This window comes from Vulpes vulpes, chromosome 1, assembly GCF_048418805.1.
Source record: "Vulpes vulpes isolate BD-2025 chromosome 1, VulVul3, whole genome shotgun sequence".
In the NCBI taxonomy this organism is placed as follows: domain Eukaryota; kingdom Metazoa; phylum Chordata; class Mammalia; order Carnivora; family Canidae; genus Vulpes; species Vulpes vulpes.
Genome location: NC_132780.1, coordinates 200,815,335 through 200,833,954, shown reverse-complemented (window position 1 = coordinate 200,833,954; position 18,620 = coordinate 200,815,335). Strand labels below are relative to the sequence as shown.

At 64.6% G+C, this 18,620-nt stretch overlaps 1 long non-coding RNA gene and 1 pseudogene across 1 annotated transcript; both read left to right on the top strand.

Annotated features, from left to right (window-relative positions):
• Positions 1–257: 257 nt before the first annotated feature.
• LOC112925209 (enoyl-CoA delta isomerase 2 pseudogene) lies at positions 258–1,541 on the top strand (annotated as a pseudogene).
• A 5,475-nt stretch (positions 1,542–7,016) lies between these two features.
• On the top strand, positions 7,017–7,953 carry LOC140597733 (uncharacterized). The gene is made up of 2 exons (XR_011999620.1): positions 7,017–7,261; positions 7,689–7,953. It is a non-coding gene; the product is annotated as an uncharacterized lncRNA (long non-coding RNA).
• Positions 7,954–18,620: the final 10,667 nt, after the last annotated feature.

Here is an 18,620-nt window from a genome sequence, read left to right as displayed (position 1 = left end):
CTAAATCTGTCGATGATTCTTGTTACTGTAATTCTGTGATGTGTTTCTGTGGCTTGCAAATCGGCCGGGTCTGAAAAGAGAAAGAACTCGTGCCCTTATGAAGATTGAGTTCAGTGTTTTGGAAGGATTTAATAAAGTCGAGTTGCTAAAAACATTGCTTCCGAATTTGCTGTGGGTAAGGCACCTGCTAAAAGATCGGTGAGCCCCCCCCCCCCCCACCGTCCCGGCCCCGTCCCGGGCCTGCCGCGGCGTCCGGCATGGCCATGGTGGGCGCAGTCAGGTGCCGGCGGTGGGGAGCAGCCCCGAGGGTCATGGTGGGGAGCATCTGTTTTTTGTTGTGGCCTCAATACCGTGCACTGAAATTTTCTCCTCTGCCAAGGAAAAAACTGTGCCAGGTCGTGCTTGCTGTTTGTGCTCCGCTCCCAGCTGCCTGGCCAAGCTGCCCAGGTTCCCTGCAGGTCCAGCACCTTCGCTGCGCAGGCACGAGGCAGCAACGGGAGCGAGTCAGAAGGATTTGGGGAGTGCCACGAACCGGGGGAGCCGGTCGCAGAAGGGCCCGGAAATGAGGTGAAGCTAAAACTCTGCACCGGACAAGCAGACGGACCACTGAAGGGCCTTGCCGGGCACCTACCCCGTGATCTGTAAGGCCACGCGGGTGCTGGGTGCTCTCGGCCACCCACCCAGGGAACCTGCCACGCAGAACTACGTGGCGTTGCTGTCGGTCCGATTCGTCCGGGTCCGCTGGCCAAGCGACGCCGGGGCACACAGGGAACAACCTGCATGTGGGGCCCCGGCGGGACCTCTGAAGGCAGCGTCCCGGGTCGCGATGAGCCCGCCCGCCAACAGCGCATCGACCGTGCGGATGTACCGGGAAATCACGGCTGCTCGTGAAGCTGCGAGCAAGGAGGACCGGGCCACGGCTGTCCTAACAGGAAATGGTGACTCTTACTCCGGTGGGAAGGATCTGAGGAATGTCATGGATATTCCCCTGGCGAAACAGAGGAGGAAGCCAAGAATGGGGCCGTTTTACCGACGGACTTTGTAGGCCATTTTCTAGCTTTTCCTAAGCCTCGGGTGCGTGGTGCATGGTGCAGCCACGGGAATCTCCGTCACCGTCCCGGGCTCCTCGGCCTTGTGTGTGCTTCCGACGGGGCAACATTTCACACTCCTTATACTCACGTGGGCCAAGTCCAGAAGGATGTTCCTTGTACACGTGCCCCAAGGTGACGGGCCAAGCCGAGGCAGCCGGGGAGCTCACGTTTGGGAAGAAGTTTCCAGCTGGAGAAGCCCGTGCTCCGGGGCTCGTTACTGAAGTTGTTCCCGATGGCACTTTTCAGAAAGGGGTTTGGACCGGGCTGGAGGCACAGTCAAAGCTCCCCCGAAGTGCCTTTCGCATATTTCAAAACAGCATCAGAAATCTCGAGAGAGCAAAGCTACGCGCTGTGAACGCGGAGGAAAGCGGCGTCCTCCGGGAAAGGCGGCGGCGAGACGAACGCTCGGCTGCAGGCGGGAGCTCCCCAGCCCCGGGGGGCCGAGTGTGACGCCTGCTCCAGGAGGCCGAGGCATCCCCACGGAAGGGCTGTGCTATCACTGCGGTTTCTTGCACTTGAACTAAAGCTGCGCCTTTTGTTCAGGGCTAAAAATAAAGAAATAAGTAAATAAAAATAGAAGATGGATGAGCAGATGATGAACGCGTAGATGGCTCCACTCCTTGCTTAGCTTTGAAGAAAGATGAACCGGAAATTTGTGGGTAAAGCAAGAAAGATGCCAGGAAGCCTGGCCTGGGGACCCGCACCTACAGAGGCCTCTGCAGGGTCCAGGGCCGGGCGGGGAAGCTGTGGCTCCGAGGCTGAGGCACGAGCGCGCACTTGGGCTCCCGCGTCACGCGTGGCTTAGTGCCCGACCCCCCGGCAGGGCCTCCATGCGGCTCGAGGCCAAGCCCGTTCTCAGTGCTCCACATACTGTCTCACATGCTGGTTGGGGTTGGTGTGAACGTGCTCCCCACTTCCCTGCTCTGTGGTGCAGACGCTACCAGGCCTCGGGATGGGACGGAGTGACCGCAGAGCCCGGGCGGCCATCCCGGTAGGGCGTTGCCCCCACACTGCGGTTCCCACCCCGGGGAGCGCTCCCACCATGATGTCACCGTGATGCAACGTTACTATGAAGATACGGTGTCACTACCATGGGCCCGCGTCCTCACTGCCCAATCTCGGTGGACGGTCACCGGGAGCAGGACGTTCTCCCTCGTCAAGCACTTGTATACAGTCGGCAGACACTGTGCCTGGGACTCAAGCCAGGGCAGACAGTTTGCAGGTGACGCTGGATTCCAGGTGCATGTAAACCGTGAGATCGGGGAGGCCGCACGTGCTGCCCCCGGCCGTGCGGGGCCCCGTGGGCCGCATCCTGCCCTCCTGAGCTCCTGCTGGAGCACCAGCCCCAACACTGGCTTCCTTCGTCTCATCCTCTGCGGAGGACGGGGGTGGACGTCCCTCCTCGGGCCCCGTAGGCGATGCCTCCTCCTCCCGTCCTTGTGGCCTCTCTCCTGGGGGCCACGGCCCCGGACCGCCGGGTGCTAGGGAGGGGACCTCGGAGAGGTGCTGGGGACGGGGATCTGAGCGGCTTTTTGTTGGGTGTTGGGAGCAGTGTCCTGTGGAAGCAGCATCTGGCGGCAGCCTGCGGGGGACGCCCCCGTCAAAACACAACGGGCGGAGGGCGCGCACCTGCCGGTGACAGTGGCGGCGTCGGTGCGGCAGGAGCCCCTCGCCCCACGTCTGCGTGGGAGTGGGAGTGATGGATGCCTGCTGCCCCGCTAACAAAGGGTCAGCGTCGCTTTCCGTTCCAAGCAAACGGGGGTCTGGAAAACAAATGGCTCAGGCCCGATAATCAATCATCCATTTAATCAATTAAGAGTGCAACTAATGAAAGCGGGCCGGGCGTCGGGGGCGCTGCCCATTAAGGAGCAGGTGAGGAGCGGGCAGGTGCAGCGGCACATCGCCCGCTGCCGGGGTCTGCGAGCAGCCCGAGGGGCGAGGGTCCAGGCCGCGGCTCCGCTGATTTAATGAGCTCGGCTGGAGCGGGGTGAGCGGGAGGCTGCCGCCGGGGACAGCCCAGCGACCCACCCCCAGGAGGACGTCCACGGCCTGGCCCCGCGCGCCCCACGCTTGCTCCGCTCACAGGCCCTCCTGCATGTCCACTCACGGCAAGACCGTGAAACCGTCGTGGAGGGATGCCCGGGGGCTGCGCGGCTCAGGGCGTGTCCAGGGCCCGGGGTCAGCCCCGTGTTGGGGTCCCTGCTCGGGTGGGGGACCCGCTTCTCCCTCCGCCTCCGCCTGCCGCCCCTGCTTGTGCGCTCTCGCTCTCGCTCTCTCAAATAAGTAAAATCTTAAATAACAATAAAAGTTTGGGGGCATCATTTATACTGTCTCCCCTTTTGTTTCCGAGTCCTGGAGAACGAACGGAGTTTGATTTTGCAAACGGTCTCTGCCCTTCAGGATCAAGATGATTCTTCGAGCATTTGTCGTCCAACTCCGAGCCGGGGTGCGGGGTGGGCGGCGGCGCCCGTGGGCGGGTGACCTCGCGGGAGTGCTGGGCGCCAGTCGCAGGCCCGTCTCCGTTGGCCTCGTTCTTGCGGGTTTGTTTTGAGGCCCCTATAGGGTGACAGACGCCCTTGTGCTTTGCAAACCCTGAATCTGGACACACGCGACTATTATTACCGTCGGTAATCGGTCTTCTTTCCATTTGATACAGTATAAATAAACATGGTTTTAATTTTTAAAGGGAAAACACTTTATAGGCTCTGAGCTATTTCTCTCTTAAATTTAGTGAGTGTGAGACCTTTTAATTTTTTTCCTAAAGCTTCTCCTTCCTCCCCGGGGCCCGAGGCTGCAGCTCCTGGGGTTTTCAGAGGCTTCAGGGGGACAGTTCGTTGTCGTGGCTTGTCCAGCTTCCTGGGGCGCCCGCAGTCCCTGGCTCGTCGTCCTGTCCCCCTCCCCGCCCCTCCTCCACCGCGGGGACCCCATGAGGGCCCACCTGCTCCACGCGGCCTGGATTCCCTGCCGGGTTTGGGGGGGGGGGACGCGGATGCCGAGGGGAGCTGACCTGTGGCGTCCGGGGAGCACTGAGCCCCCCGCGGTCCTCAGCGGGGCGAGGAGGGTCTGTGCCCCTGGGACGTCTGTACTCTCGCCCCCATAAGTGCCTGCACCCACGTGGGTGCCGTGCATGTGTCCACACTCGGGGCGTGCCAGCACGTGGACGGCCAGGTGAGCCTGCGGGGTGGGTGGACGGGCCCCGTCCCAGCCTCTCGCCCCTGCTACAGGGGTGTGGGCCCGATGCAGCTGCCTGGTGAGGCTGCGGGGGGTGGGGGTGGGGGATGCACGTCACCTGCCTCGGGGCTCCTGGCAGGGCCCGTCTGACGGCCGCGGGCCTGGGCTCAGGACAGAGAAGGGCACGTGCGAGGCCAGAGCCTGGAGGCGAGCACACGGCGTGCGTGCAGGGGGCTCCACTAGTGGGGCCTGGGAGCAGGTGTGCGAGCCGCTGCGGCCCTGGCGTGGGGTCGGCCGGGGTGAGCCCCTGGTTGTGGGGTCCTTGGGGGCCTGGCCCAGTGGGGGGAACCCCTGGCGGTGCCACCGAGGGCTCGGGGGAGGGCAGTTTAATCCTTGCTGCGGAAGTTTCATGTTTTACTGATGTGGAAGCGATTCCCGCGCGAACTGGAAGACGGCGCCGAGAGGAGGCCCCTTCGGATGGGGCCTTGCAGGTGGAGGAGGGGCTCAGGGGAGACGGGATGGCATTGCCCGAGGGAGGCCGGGGCGGAGGCCTGAGGCCAGGAGGGCTCGGCTGCGCGGCAGCGGGAGCGTCGTGGGGTCGTGGGGCCGGGGCTGCTGCTGCTGGGACGGGGACGCCTCCACGGACCCCTCCACGGACCCCACCGTCCGGCTGCTTCCAAGCGCTGCGGGCTTGAGGAGGGGACGCATGCCCAAATGTGGGGCCCACGGAGGTCAAGCCGCCGGGATTTCCATGTGCCGTCCTGGGCCCATGAACGTCACCTCGACCACATGGAGGCTCCCGAGGCGGGGACTTACCCCGGGCGGCCCTTGGTGCGGTCACGAGGGTCCTGAGGAGTGGAGCGGGGGGCGTCGGAGAGCAGGGGACAGTGACAGCCAAAGCAACAGGTGCAGAGATGCTCCGTGGGGACGAGGGAAGGGGCCGGGGGCGCCCCCGCGTGGACTGGCTCGCCCGCACCCAGACTGGGAGCCCAGGAGACCCCTGCGCACGTGTGACATGAGGGCCAGCGAGGTGAGCACGGCTGTTGTGGACGGTTTGTGGGAGCGGCGGTGGGAGGTGATGCCCTGTGATGCCGCAGGGGGGCCCGGACTCACGGCCGCCGTGTTTGCTCACATCCGGGGGACGTGATTTGCACCCACGGCCACGGGCAACCGCTGCATGAGCCAGACGTCGGCCGGAGCGTGCTGTGGCCGTGGGGCGCCGCGGCTCCGGGCCCGGGCCCGTGCTGGCAAACGTGGGCCCAGGGGGGACAATGAGGGTGTTTGACACAGCTCACGGGGGACATGATTAAGGCCCTAACTCATTTTTAATTTGAAGAATTAAGTCGAATTACTGACCTCCTTGATCCTCCTCGTGTCTGGGCTGACGGGTCGCATACAACTGAGCTTGATCTTGATCAGAAGTGACCGCCCGACTCGGACGGGCCATCAGCCCTGCGCAGGCCTCGGCAGGCCCGGCCGCTCCCCTGCCCCGCGCTCCCCTCCCGGCTCCCGGCTCCCCGCCCACAGCAGGCCTTCCTCCGGGCCGGGGACCCCCACCGTCACTCCCCCCCCACCCCGGGTCGGGCCCCGGTCACTCGGCCCGTTCCGACTGCACCGCTGACGGGCCCTGGGCAGCCTCGGGTTGGGGCCGGGGGCGGGCCTGGCGCGGAGGCAGAGGGGCACACGGCTGACGTGCAGGGCCCGCTCGGGGGTCGAGGCGGGGGGCGGCGCAGACACGTGTCCGAGTGCTCACACTCGCTGACAACGCCCGGCGGGGCCGCAGGACACGGGCAGGGCACAGAGCGGGGGGCCACGGCGCCCTCACCCCCGGGGCGTGGGCACTGGCACGCGCGTGTGCATTCTGTGCCCGTGACCCCCGTGACCCTGGGGGAGGGATGCAGGGATGCAGGAGGCGGTGCCGGGCAGGCCGCGGGGACACGGTGTGCGGGTTTGGGGCCTTGCTGTGGGGTCACGGCTGCGGGTGAGGACGTGCCCCGGGCTCGCCGCCCCTCACACCTGCGCAGACATCACCCCCCTCTTCCTTCTGGGTTTGCTGGAGGATCAGTGAGCAAAGTGTGGGCTGGGGAGGAAGTGGAGCCGACGGGGGTCCCCGGGGCCGCGGTGACCTTCCCGCTTCAAGGTCACGGTGAACAGGGCCTCGGGGCCTGACTTCCGGGGAATCGGATTTCTCTCCAGAACCCGGGCCCCACAGGACACTCTTGTGTCAGCTTCCCTCACCCCTGCTGCCCGGGCGGGGGACGCAGGGCGGCCCGGGCAGGGTCACGTGGGCCCCCCGCTGCAGCCTGGAGGCCGCGGGCCGGCGGCCAGGCCCCAGGTGCCCGGGGCAGAGCTGCTGACTCATGCTGGATAATGAGGGCGCCGCGCGTCGGGCGGCCGCCGGGCCTAATGGGAAGCCGCTCGCGGAGAGAGCACAGCGGGGTCCGGGCCGGTCCTGCCAGCCAGCAGGGCCTCAGCCTCTGAAGTGGGCAGGGGGCGGGGGGCCACACCCCGTGGCCCCGGGGCCGGGGGCAGCCTGCAGGCGAGCAGCACCCACGTCCATCCTGCAGAACGGGTGCTGCTCACCGGCGCCAGGCCCCCAGAGGGGTACGGTTGTGGCTGGAGGGGGAGAGGGGATTGGGGACACCCCCAGCCCGGCCCCCCTCTGCCCTGCAAACCAGGAGCCTGGAGCACCTCCCAGCTGAGGCCCTGGAGCATCGTGGGCTGGGCTGACCCGGTAGGGAGGTCCGTGTCTGGGGGGAGGAACGTGTCCAGGGGTGAGGACTGTATCCTGGAGGTAGGAGCCTCCTGGAGGCTGTGTCCAGGAGGGAGGATCGTGTCCAGGGGGAAGGATCGTGCCCGGGGGGGGGGGGGGGAGGACCTTGTCCAGGAGGACTGTGTCCTGGAAGAGAGGCCTGTGTCCTGGAAGGGAAGAGCATGTCCTGGGGCGAGGACCCTGTCCAGGGAGAGAGGAACATGTCAGGAGGAAGGACCTTGTCCAGGTGGGAGAAGCATGTCCTGGGGGGGAAGAACGTGTGGGCGGGGAGGAGTGTGTCCAGGGGGGAGGATCACGTCCTGGGGGGAGGACCACATCCACAGGGGAGGAGCACACCCTGGGAAGGAGAACCGTATCCCAGGGAGGAGGACCATGTGTGCTCCGGGGCCCCGGGCCGCTGTGGGCACCTGCTGCCCGGATGGGGGATGGGCTCTTCCCACCTGCAGACGTCGGCCTGGCTCCGAGGGCCAAGCTGATTCCTAAAGCGGAGGCAGCAGGAAATGCTGACGGCCCCGGGACCCCGGCTCTGAGGAAGGCGGGCTCGGGCTGCTGCCCACGCCAGAGGCCTGCGGGGTGCCCGGCCTGCCGCGGAGCCTGCTCCTGGGACGCCCACCCTTCTCACAGCCGTTGCTTCTCCTCGTTCCCTCACCAAGCGGCCAGAGGCAGAACCTGAGCCCATCGCAGCAAACAGGCGTGTCGGGGAGCGGCCATCGTGGCTCTGAGGACGGTGCTGGCGGGTGCTCCATCCCCGTGAGGCCTCTCCGGGAGCGTTGCCGGCCGCAGCGCCCACCCCCGCGCTTCGCTCCCATCCTCCTCCCCGTGCCCGCCTCGCACGGCCACCAAGTCCTCGTGTTACACGGGTGTGCTGCGAACCGTTCACTGTTCATGAATTATATCTTGATTAAAAAAGTAAAAACAGGGGCCCCTGGGGGGCTCAGTGCTCGAGTGTCTGCCTTCAGCCCAGGCCGTGATCCTGGGGACCCGGGATCGAGTCCCACGTCGGGCTCCCTGCATGGAGCCTGCTTCTCCCTCTGCCTGGGTCTCTGCCTCTCTCTCTGTGTCCCTCATGAATAAAATTTTTAAAAATTCTTTAAAAAATGTAAAAATGAAAAAGTTCTGAGGCCCAGTTGGCCTCCACCTCCCCCTGCGTGTCGGCCCTGAGCTGGCTGGGGGCTGGCTGGGGGCTGGCGAGCGGAGGAGCCACGGGGCCGTGGCCTGTGCCGGGGGAGGTGGAGATGCGGTTCAGGCTGCCGTGTCGGGGTCCCGGGGCCCTTTCCCTGCAGGGGCGGCACACCGACACCCACCCGGAGGCCCAGCATCGCGCCCCGCAGGCAAGGCCCTGGGGGTGGTGGGCCGGGAGGAGCCGGCGCCACGGCTGGGGGTGAGCCCGGTGGCTGCAGGGCGCAGCCCTCTGTCCGGTGTGTGTCCGGAGCGACCACGGGCCAACAGCCTCCCGTCGCTGCGCCAGGCTGCACGTGGGGACACGCGGGGCCCTGTCCCCGACGGCCGTACGCCTGTCCCTGCTGTGGACGTGGCGGCTCTGGCCGTCCTGATCCCACCACCCGGCCCCCGTGGGGTAGGTGAGCGTGTCTAGGGTGCGCACAAGCCTCGTGAGGGCCGAGCTAGCTTTTTAAAGTTTTCAGCAAAATAGCTGGGCTGCATGCTCCTCCGCCCGAGGACGAGGAGCCCCGGGTCCACGCGAGGCAGGGGACGCGCCCGCGCTGGCTGAGCTGCACCCAGAGCCCGGCCAAGGGCGGCGTGAGCCTGGGTCTACGGCCCCCGGGTGCTCAGCGCCCGCCCGAGGCTGACGGGGGTCGGGCTTCGGCCCCAGAGATAAGGAACCGCAGAAACAGAAACACGGCCTCAAAGGCCTCGTCTAAACGCCGCCCCGCGCCCTCCGGGGGCGCCCAACGCTGGGCGGCTGCGGCCAGCGCCCCTCCTGCAGCCCACGGCCCGGCCAGGCTGGCGGCCGGCACCCAGCGTCACGGCCTCTCTGCCCGCCCTGCACGTCCCCCCCCCCCCCCCCCCCGGCTCCCCACGTGTCCGGCACCTTTTAACCTTTCAGGACGCAATTAGGCAATTCCTTCCCAAGGGCCGGCTGGGCTCTAGGCCCCTGTTTCCCGCCGCCCCCGGCCGGGAAGTGGCACTACCTTAGGGGAATTCATCGCTCAGAATGTGTGCTTTGTTGTTTTTTTTTTTTTTAGAAAAATATACAAACATTTTCTTCTTTAAAACAATAATCCTCCAGGCTTCTTCTAATTTCACAATCCCGGCCCCGCAGCAGTACGTTCGGTTGGAAGTCATTCACTCCTGGCCATCAAGGGTGAGGCCTGGGGGAGGGCGCGGGAGGGCACGGCTGCCTCTGGTCTGGGCGCGGGGGCGCCCCGGGAGCCCCCAGGAGCGGCATCCGCCTTGCTGCCTCCTCTCCGCTGGCGCTGCCCTTGCAGACGTCCGGGCAGCGGCGTGGGACCCGGCGACCCCGCGCTCCTCGGAGGGCACTTGCTGCCCACGGTGGCCCCATCAGACGGGCCGACACCCCCACCCAGCCACGGGGAGCCGTCTCTGCATCGGGGGTGTCCTGAGGCGGGTGGTGAGTCACCTGAGCTCTCCCCGCAGCGGGGGACGCGCTCGGTCACTGCCCCACCCAGTGGGCCCGTCACTGCCGAGTCATGGGCTGGCCTCGCTGCACAGTGAGGATTATGTGGGTGATGTCACGGAACATTCTGGAGTTCTGTGGTGTATTATTGCAGTTTCCTTCTCATCCAACAGCTGCGTACCACCCCCCGCCCCCGCTTCTCCCCACATTTGGGCCCAGATGGCCCAGAGGAGAGGGAGCCCTGCCTGCTGCAGGCCTCAGGCTCAGGGTGCAGAGTCCTGCAGACACTGAGGAGCCAGCGGCAGGATCGTGGTCACCTCGCTGTCCTGGGAGAAGCATTAAGACCTGGGTGACGTCCTGGCCGGAGCCTGAGGGGACAGGCCACCTTCTTCTTAAGAGTGTATTGTTTCCCCCTTTGCTTCATTTTATTTATTTGTTTTTTAACGATTTTATTTATTCAAGAGAAGGAGTGAGTGAGAGAGCGAGCGAGCAAGCAGGGGGAGAGGCCGAGGGAGAAGCAGGCTCCCCATTGAGCAGGGAGCCCGACCTAGGACTCGCCCCCAGGACCCCGGGATCATGACCTGAACCGAACAGACGCTGCACCGACTGAGCCTCCAGGGCACCTCGCCCTCATCTCTCATCCCACCTCCTGCAAAGCTCAGTGTTGCAGGAACTTCTGCAGTTGAGCAGGCAAGAGGCTCGCTGGGGGCCTGTGCCTCCCATCCGGGGGCTGCAGGTGACTTGGGAGCAGAGGTGGGCTGCCCTGACCACGTGAGGGCCCCTCCCGGGGCCAGGGCGGGCAGGCTCACGGACCACTGAGACACGAGGGACAGAAGACGGTAACACAAAGCAAACACACAGAACCCTTCCCCTTTCCTCAGACTCACGCCTGTTCCTCAGTTTAGAGTGTGCTAACTGTGAACACGTGGCTAGGACGTGGACTGCAAGGGCCCACGGCAAGGGTGAGCATCCTGGTGGACATCTCTGTTTCCTGACGATCAGAAGTTACAGAAAAGCAGGACAAGCAGACACTTGTAATTCCCTCCCCCGCCCTCCGCCTTCCTCCGTCTTCCTCTGATAAGAGCCAGCTGGACACTTGCGAGATGCTCTCTGCCAGCCGTGAGTCCTCAGGCAGGCGAAAGAACCATCAGCTAAAGGGAAAGGGTAGGAGCAGTTGGCGGTTCTGAAGGAGGAGGTGAGGACCAGGAGGAGGAGGTGGGGACCAGGAGGAGGTGGGGACCAGGAGGACGAGGTGGGGACTTGGAGGATGAGGCAGGGCCCAGGAGGAGTAGGTGGGGACCAGGAGGATGAGGTGGGGACCAGGAGGAGAAGGTGGGGACCAGGAGGACGAGGTGGGGACCAGGAGGACAAGGTAGGGACTTGGAGGATGAGGCAGGGCCCAGGAGGAGTAGGTGGGGACCAGGAGGAGAAGGTGGGGACCAGGAGGAGGAGGTGGGGACCAGGAGGAGAAGGTGGGGACCAGGAGGATGAGGCAGGGACCAGGAGGACAAGGTGGGGACCACGAGGAGAAGGTGGGGACCAGGAGGAGAAGGTGGGGACCAGGAGGACAAGGTGGGGACCAGGAGGAGAAGGCGGGGACCAGGAGGACAAGGTGGGGACCAGGAGGACGAGGTGGGGACCAGGAGAATGAGGTGGGGACCAGGAGGAGTAGGTAGGGACCAGGAGGAGAAGGTGGGGACCAGGAGGAGTAGGTGGGGACCAGGAGGAGTAGGTGGGGACCAGGAGGATGAGGCAGGGCCCAGGAGGAGTAGGTGGGGACCACGAGGAGAAGGTGGGGACCAGGAGGAGAAGGTGGGGACCAGGAGGACAAGGTGGGGACCAGGAGGACGAGGTGGGGACCAGGAGGAGGAGGTGGGGACCAGGAGAATGAGGTGGGGACCAGGAGGAGTAGGTAGGGACCAGGAGGAGAAGGTGGGGACCAGGAGGAGTAGGTGGGGACCAGGAGGAGTAGGTGGGGACCAGGAGGAGAAGGTGGGGACCAGGAGGATGAGGCAGGGACCAGGAGGACAAGGTGGGGACCACGAGGAGAAGGTGGGGACCAGGAGGAGAAGGTGGGGACCTGGAGGAGAAGGCGGGGACCAGGAGGACAAGGTGGGGACCATGAGGAGAAGGTGGGGACCAGTTGGAGAAGGTGAGGACCAGGAGGACAAGGTGGGAACCAGGAGGAGTAGGTGGGGACCAGGAGGAGAAGGCGGGGACCAGGAGGAGAAGGTGGGGACCAGGAGGACAAGGTGGGGACCAGGAGGACGAGGCCCGAGAACAAGGGGAGGCTCTGCAGGAGACAGAGGGTAACGGGGGAGCAAAGGAACAGGAGCAGTCGGGGAGGCGAAGGCAGGGACGGGAGGGTATGGGATTTCGGCCTCTGAGTTCCTGGCAGGGGCTGTGCCATTTTTTCCCACCATATAAAATGTGTTCTAATAAGTGAAACGCCAGCAGCTACTTTATTTTTTTATTTTATTTTTTTGCCAGCAGCTACTTTAAATCAACTATTTTTGAAACCATCCTTTTTGGTAGTACACGCAGCGGCCCTCAGATCAATTAAAAGCATGTCATGTTTTTCTACAGGAAAACCTTTCTGATTGCCGCGTTCCCCCAGCACTTTATGTATTTGCACGTGGAAAAGACATTTATTTTCCTCAAATGTTTTATATTAGGAATTAAATTAAAAAGTGCGTTACTTTGGGATCCCTGGGTGCTCAGTGGGTGAGTGCCGCCTTCAGCCCAGGGGTCCCGGGATCGAGTCCCGCAATGGGCTCCCTGCATGGGGCCTGCTTCCCCCTCTGCCTCTCTCTCTCTCTGTGTCTCATGAATAAATAAATAAAAATCTTAAGGTACCAACTGCCACAGTGGGACGCTGGGAAATCTAGTGGGTTGGCTCTTAGCCACTGTTAGAACTCGACAGCAGCTCTAATTTTCATAATCTGCATATTGAATTTATTTTTGCTTTTCTTTTTTCAGTGTAATATCTCAAACATCTTCTTTTTAAAAGTTAAAATGTTGTTAAAGTGATGTGTCCACATCATTTCTTTTTTAAATATGGAAACCGTTTGGTAGGAACACAGTGGGTTTCTCTGGGCCCCTCGACTCTGCATCTCCGGTTCTGCCCCCGTCCCCGCCCAGGAACCATCTGAAAGCTGTGTGCGGTTTATAGGTTTTATACAACACGCGCTGATTTCCACTTACTGAGATGAAGAGCTAACGCCCTCGCACTAATATGATCCTCTGCCCATATTCTCACTATAGTTACATTATGATCTTTAATAAGTAACAAGTTGAAACGACTTTTCTTTTCTTTGCTGCTGAGCCAAGTAGTGTACTATCACCACATGTCTCGTAGTCCTTTCAGTTTTCCCTCGATGTCTCTTACTGGCATGAAGGCTTCTGCAGGTGTCCAGGGTCCGCCGAGGCCTGGTGGCATCTCCTCGGGGCGGCAGCCATGCACCTGCTGGCCAGGACCCTTCCCGGGGCCAAGCGCTGGGCTGCAGCCTTGGTGGCCTGGTGGGCATGCGGCCTCCCGGGTCCATGCTCGTCCCCTCCCAGGATTGTTCTCTGTGTCTCTCCTTCCCGTGCGCCAGGCTGAGCAGGGCTGGGGCTGGGATCCTGCTCGTCGCCCCAAGGAAGCGGGGGTGTCCCGTGCAGAGCAGCTGCTCAGGAATTGGCTGTATTTTTAGGGTTAGGAAGGGGCTCAGGAACCTTGGGCATCACCTGCGGCTGCAGGTTTCCATTGTTCCTGCACAGCAGGTCGTGAGTCAGGCCCTGGCGAGGAACGATCCCCCCGAGTGAAGTGCCCGGGGCTGGGGGTACCCCTGGGCGTCCTCGCTCCCCCTCCTCCCGGAGGCCCCTCGCTCGGGAGGGTGAATCGCCCTGGTTTCACCGCAGGGTTTCTCAACCTGTGTCTTGGTTCACGACATTATTCAGCAAAACTATGAAACAGCCCCATAAATTTCAGGAGAATGTTTAAAAAGGAGCTTGTTCCAGAACAAGACGCAGGTGAGAGTAGCGGTTACACGGGTGTGTCGGCCCGGATCACCCAGGTGGGCGCCTCTGGAGGGAACCTCGGGTTCAGGGGGGGCTCTGGGGGCGAGGAGTGGGGACCCGGACGCCAGGCCCTCCTGTGGGGATGCTCCCCCCACCGCGAGGGCGGAGGCTGGAGGTCGGACGCTGACCCCAGGAGGAGGCGGGGCACCATCCCCAAGGGTTACCGTGTGGCACCCAGCTCGGCTAGGACAGCGGCCGCCACCCCCACCACGGGAGCCCTGGGGCACCGGTCCTGCTCCGGGAGTACCGAGGGCCAGGCCCCAGCACTGCTCCCTGGGTGGTCGTGCGGCCCTGGACGCCGTGCCGGGGGCTCACCAGCGCCGTGCTCCCTGCCCAGGCCAACGCCAGCCCACGCTCGCGGGGGACGCACCTGCGCACGGTGTCCCCAGGCCCCGAGGAGCACCTGGCCCCCCCGGGGATCCCGTTGGCATCAGGCCCGGCGGTGCCCGAGGTTCCCGGTCCCTACAGGCCCCACATGGCTGGCACTTGGATAAGCCAGGCGGCCGACGACATAGAAACTGGGGAGGACGACAGTCGCTGCACGTGGAGAGCACAGCCCACCTGGTAACGGAGGACTCTGGGCTCTGAGGACGTGCCCAGGGCTCCGCACGGCCCAAGATAAAACCCCGGGGGTCAGACGAGGTCCTCGCCGCGGGGAAACCAGGTGAGATAAGGCCCACGGCAAGGGAGCCTGCAAACCCACCAGCGTGCGGCGGCGCCCTACGGGGAAGGCTTTAGTGGGGAGAGAATCCTGAATTTTCTTTGTTTTAAAGTAAGCTCTACGCCCAACGTGGACTTGAACTCACGACTCTGAGACCGAGAGTTGCTGGCGCCCTGACTGAGCCCGCCGGGCGCCCGTGTCGGGTGACCAGAGGGAGGAGGGTCGGCTCACACCTGGCACTGCAGGGTTTGGGCCGCAAAGCGGCCGCCGCGGGTCCCCAGGGGGAAGAGGCCCCACCCTCACGTCCTGACCCCTCGGCTGGCGCAGGACCAGAGGTGCCGCCCTCCCCAGCCCCGTCCCCTGTGCAGCCACAGCCGGGTTCCCGTCCAGCCCTCAGGCTGGTGACCCCCGTCCCTCTGACCCAGCCAGGCCCAGGGCAGGGGTAGCAGCGCCGCGACAGGAGGGACAGAGGGTGCGCGACAGGCGGGATGAGGCCCTGTGTCGGGATGAGGCCCCGTGTCGGGGCTCAGTGCCCTGGAGCCCGGGCCTGGCCGGCGAGGGCCTCCCTCCCTGGGTTCCCGGGAACGCCGCTCTCTGCGCTCGCTCGTTCGCGTGCTTTCTGCGGCGCCTCGTGCCCCCCGCGGTTGTGACAGGGCCTCGGGGCCTGAGACGGGGCGCAGCCCTCCCGGGAGCCGGGGTGCAGGGCCCTGATCTGGAGAATCAGGAAAACAAAGGGCGGGGGACACGGCGTTTATGGTAGTGAGGATGACAGTACTATGTGGCCCCAGTGCTGGTGCAGGACCGTGGCGCGGGGGGGGGGGGGGGGGGGGGGGGGGAAGCCGCGGGTTGTTCACGCCGCCGTCCGGGTTGGGTGGAAGCCAGCGTCCACTTACCCCGGGGGCACGCTCGGCACTTTTGGGGAGCCCCAGGGTGACCTCAAGGCCTCAGGGTAGGCGCCGGCCCCCCCAAGTCCGGGTGTCGGGTGGTTCCCCCAGGGGCGCAGGCTCTGCCACCTCCACCCGCCGCTCGGCAGCCCTGGGGTTCGCTCCCCTCACCTGAGGGCCACGGTCACTGCCGCCCCAGCGTCCTGGTGGCCTGACCTCAGGGCAGCCGGGCCGGGTACCTCTGGAGTGCCCTGCCCCCGGGTTGGAGCTGCATGTGTCACCCTCACGTGCCAAGCGCTTCGCAGGGAACGCACCCACCGGGCTGGGGCCGGGGGCTCAGGCTTGGCCTCGGGCATCGGGGCAGGCTGGCTGGAGGCCCTGTGGCACCTCCGGGGACGCTGCACACGCCTGCCAGCCGTGGGCCCGTGAGCGCTGGGCCCAGAGATCCCCCCGCACCTGCTGGGTTAAGGGTTCCCACCGGTGCCCTCGTTTCTGTCTCCTGAGCAGGTCACTGCGAGCGAGCGCGGGTCCCGGGCCCCCGGGGGCACGAGATGGGCTCCCAGTCTCCGGTACCAGGCCCCCCAGCCAGGAGGTCGGAGGTGGGGGGAGCCTGTTATAACCTGCCCCGCGTGGCTTTCCTAGGTGTTGGCCTGGCGCAGGGTGGGGGCCGTGGGGGGGGGGGTGCAGCGCAGACTCTCCAGCGGTAGCTCCCTGGGCGGGCAGCCGGTGCTTCCCAGCAGGCACACCGGCCACCTGCCAGCCAGGCTGCTCGCCCCCGCTCGGGCACACTCACCCCCAGCCAGCCGCGATGCACCCTGCAAGCAGGAAGCGTGTTCGGGGCGGCCGTGGAGGCCGGGGGAGGGGGGCCTCAGAGAGTCCGTGCAGGGATGAGGGAACGCGATCGCAGGTGCTTCAGGCTTGTCTGGACCCAGGAGGCCGCACAACACAGGACCAGGTCTTCCGACTGGATCCCAGGGGTTTCCACGACAGCCCCTGACAGGTGAGGCAGAGGCATGGGGTAGGGCAGGGAGGGACAGGGCAGGGATGGAGAGGGGTGGGGAGGGGGAGGGAGGGAGAGGGGCAGGGGGAGTGGGTGGGAAAGGGCTGCCGGGTGCTACAGGTGCAGAAGGATGGAGGGCAGGACGGGGCAGGGACGGGGGTAGGGGTGGGATGGGGAGGGGTGGGGTGGGACAGGGCAGGGACGGGCAGACGGGGCAGGGTGAGTGGACGCCCAGGACTCAGGGTCTGCAGAGTATGTGCCCCCTCCTCCTGCCTCTCCCCTCCCTCAGGCTCCCCCGCAGAACACCCCTGAGGACACCACCGCGCGTGACCCCCTGGCCCCACGTGTCACGTGAGCCCCAAATGTGGTAACAGAATTCTGGAGCCCAGAGGGTCGGGACCACAGGGCCCTTCTGCGTGGAGAACGCTCCTGGCCCGGCTCCGTGGCTGGTCACCGGGGAGGGGCTGGTGGCCTGGGGCTGGCTGCAGCCCCGTGAGCCCGGAGCCGCAAGCCCCGAGCCCTGAGCAGGGACAGGCTGTGTCCTGGGGCTGCCGTCTGAGCCGCCCGGCCCTGCGGGTGCGCTGTGCTCCGAGAGGCGGCCCGACAGGGGGACGAGGGCTCCTGACAGTGACACGTGCGGGTCACAGCCGGGGGGGGGGGGGGGGGGGGGGGGGGGGGGGGGGGGGAGGGGCTGAGCCGTGGGCCCTGAGCTCAGCGGGCCTCCCCCCACACCTCCCTCCTGCCCCCCCCACCCCTCCCATGGAGGGAGCCTGAGCAGAGGCCCAAGAGGCCTCCGTGTGCCGCCCGAGGTGTCCGAGGGGCTCTGGGGACCGCGGCGCGCAGGCCCCACAGGGCGTCTGGGTGTGTGACAAGGGCCTGTGCCCCACGCGTGGTCCGACCGCTGTTGGCAGAGGGGCCCGTCCCACTGGGCCGGGCCGGTGCGCCTCCCCTCGGGGTCACTGTCCTCCGGGGCCGGGCCCAGCTCTGCGCTCCTCCGGGGCCGCCCGGGGCCTGGATCTCGGGGTCCCCAGCCCGCCTGCGCCCCCTCCCCCGTCCCTGCAGCCCTGGAGCCTCCCCTCCCTGCTGGGGCCTGGCTCTGCACCGGCACCTGTTCCCACGCACCTGTTCTCAGGAGTCGTCGGGCGGCAGCCGCGGTGAGCGCTCCCAGTCGGGTGGTCGGGGTCGCTGCTCCGTCCAAGTGTCGAAGCCGAGTGGCCCCCCGGCCCCCACGCTGCTCCGGCCCCAGCTCAGCCGAGGGGCCAGCTCTCCGCAGGGGCCAAGTCAGGAAAATAAAATGTCATTTCTCATGTTTATTGGAAATGGAAATATCTTTATTGAGCTCATGGAAAGATGCACACCCCACAACTCAGTTATCTGCTCATCTGAATAGAGCAACGAGGAGGAAATTTGCCCTTGAATTTAAGCCTCTAATATGTAATTATCTGGGCAATGGTTTTTAAAAATATCTCTTTGAAGTGACATATGACCATTGGAAAGAACTCGATCTCACGCTAGGAAGAAAAAAATGACTCAAATATGACACGTCCTTGCAGAATCTTTAGTGTACGTGGAAAATACAAATGAGATATTTACTAAGTGACATCGTTTATGGACTTTATAATAGGCTCACGTTTTGCTTTTCTGACTGTAGGGACACGTGTGTAAAACACCGAAGCTCCTCTGAGAGAAATAAAATTAGGACAAAGATGCCGTGACGCCCGAGCCCTCCCCGACACTCGCCGCGGCGGCTTCCTTTCAGACCTCCCTCTGCCGAACACGCGCGTGCGCGTTATTTTACAGAAACGGCAAAAGCGTGAACGTGAAAGTCCTTTCGAGGCCCTGTGGCGATCCCATATTCGGAATTTTGAATTTTCTCAACAAGGAGGCTCCCGGATTATCTGAGGTTCCTGTGCTCCAGAATCAGCAGCTGCTCTTCCCGGGGGCGAGGAAATTACGTCTAGATTTTTTTTTTTTTTTTGAATTGCCTGGATTGTCTCATCCAACCGCAGCCTGGAATAGGCCCGGCATTGGCTCCCCCCCACCCCGCGTGTTGCTTTAGGGTCCACACTGGAGCCCCCGGGGCGCTGGGAAGGTGGGGGGTGCACCTCACCCTGACGGCCCTGGCGAGGGCCCGGCCACCTTGACGGGCCGCGGAGCAGCCCCGGGCGCCCTCCACAGCCAGCCGGGGCAGACGGCCTGGAATAGACGGGCCGAAGCGTCACCCCTCCCTCGGGCATCCGTGGGTACAGGATGGACGGAGAGAACGCAGGGGAGCTCGGGTCCTGGCTCGAGGGCAGGGGGGCGGCCCTAATGCCCACTTGGGGGGGGGGAACCTCGCACTTTCTTTGCCTTGTTTCTGGGTGTCCTGTGCCCTGGCCCCAAGCT